This window comes from Tupaia chinensis, unplaced genomic scaffold (genome assembly GCF_000334495.1).
Source record: "Tupaia chinensis unplaced genomic scaffold, TupChi_1.0 Scaffold000135_1, whole genome shotgun sequence".
NCBI lineage: Eukaryota > Metazoa > Chordata > Mammalia > Scandentia > Tupaiidae > Tupaia > Tupaia belangeri.
Window position 1 is genome coordinate 2,291,208 of NW_006159604.1, and position 2,081 is coordinate 2,293,288.

General features: G+C 35.5%; 1 pseudogene; it reads left to right on the forward strand.

Annotated features, from left to right (window-relative positions):
- Positions 1-452: 452 nt before the first annotated feature.
- Positions 453-759, forward strand: LOC106734522 (cytochrome c oxidase subunit 7C, mitochondrial pseudogene; annotated as a pseudogene).
- The last annotated feature ends 1,322 nt before the right edge of the window (positions 760-2,081 follow it).

A 2,081-nucleotide genomic window follows, 5' to 3' on the forward strand; every position in this document is an offset into this window, starting at 1 on the left:
CCCTTTGTGGCCCTCAGGAGTTTAGAACGCTCTTGCTAGCCTACACAGCCTCTAGCAATTTGTCAAAATTACTAATCAAGTAAGTAGTACTACCACTATGGAGTCCAGTGACTTCTGCTCCAGGTAAGCAAATCTCAGTTGCTGTATCTTTCTGTAAAGAGCTGTCTCTCCAGATTTTGGGGTAGCAGTTTGTCCTCTGATCTTATTTCTCTGAAGAGTTCAAGAAAAGTTACTTGCTTTCAGTTTGTCCAGTTTTTTCTTGTACAAAATAAAGTGATGACTTCCAATTTGTTTACATGTCACAGTTCAAATTCAAAGTCACTTCCATGAGAAAAATAAAAATGCATATCCACACAAATACTAAGAGAACTTTACTCATATTAAGCAAAACCTGGGAACAAATGCCCATCAACCAGTGGATGAATAAATAGAAAATGCTGTACATATGCACAATGGAATACTACTCAGCAGTAGCTAGAGAACAAGGTCTTGACAAAAAAAAAGGGGTTGTTGCAGTGCGGCCATTTCTTCTGCCTTCAGACTCTGCATCTTGCAGAGCTTCCAGCAGCACCATACTGGGACAGAGCATCTGGAGGTTCACGACCTCCATGGTCCATAGGAACCACTATGAGGAGGGCCCGGGGAGGAATCTGCCATTTTCAGTGGAAAGCAAGTGGCGGTTACTCGTAGACTCTGTACTTTAGATCTGGATTTGCTGCACCTTTCTTTATAGTAAGACACCAACTACTTAAGAAATAAGGGCATTTTAATTCATCCATTTAATAAATATGAAGAACATTTTAAGAGGTGCAGTCACAACCTCTGAAAAATGGATCAAACTCTTAAATTCAGAGCATACAAGATATGTTTGTAAATAAACTTATGGCCTGAATGTTTAATCCCTCTTTTCTGAAATAAGGATATGATTAATAGAACATGTCCTTTATTTTGGGGGTAATATTACCAAATTAGTTTCTTCATGAGGAATTTTGTGTACTTTATCTTGTTTTTATGGTCATAAATTCCAAGAATTTATTTTTGATTCCTATGTCAGGACCTTGTTGGCCATGTATGTTATGAAAGAGAAATGCAAATTTGACTTGGGTTCTGTAATATTTAATTTAAAGGGAAAAAATACTTTTAGTCTTCCACTGTGAAGGAACAAATTGGTCTTTTCTCTGTGAGTGATGTATCATCATGAGTAAAACCAATATTGTGTACCCACTAGATTTCTGGTTGATTACTTAGGAACTTCATTTTTTTCCTTCTATGCCTATAACCTGAAATTTTTGCCTTGATAAATTTACTAGTCATCAGTATTAGTCTTATTTGCACTGAATAAAAGTAAAATTTTTGAAATGTAAAAAAAAAAAAAGAAGAAGAAATACTACTCAGCAAGCAAAAGGAATGTACTACTCGGAAATGCAATAATAAGGATGAATCTGAAAGTATACCAGTAAATGGAAACAGACCCCTCAAAAAAAAAAGAGTACATAAAAGATGATTCCATTTATATAAAACTCTGAGAAATGCAAACGAATATGTAGTGACAGAAAGCAGAATGGGGTTGCCTGAGGCTGGGCAAGGGCAAAAATGGAAAAAAAAAAAAAAAAAAAAAAAAGGTGGAAACTTTTGCAGGTGATAGATATGATTGTGGTGTTGATTTCACAAGTATATTCATATGTGAAAACTAATTGAATTGTACGCTTTAAATGGGTGTGGTTTATCTTATGTAAATTATTACTCGATAAAGTTGAGTTTTAAGTGCAATTTTGGACATTAAATAGACCAACGTTCTAATCCTAATTCTGCTACTTTATCAGCTGAGTGACTATGAGCAACCTGTCTGACCTCTCTGAATTTTGGTTTCCTTATGTGTAAAAGTCAATGAGTAGTTTTTAGAATTATTGTGAATATTACCTATAATGATTCACCTGAGGTTTTTAGTATAGTATCTGGCACATAGTGAGTTTTCAGTAAATAGAAAAGAAAGCACTAACAACAAACTTGCACTATGAAACAGTGTTGCCTGGGATAGTCCCTGGTAGTCTCGGTATCCCTTTGCCAGATCAGGCAGCAAA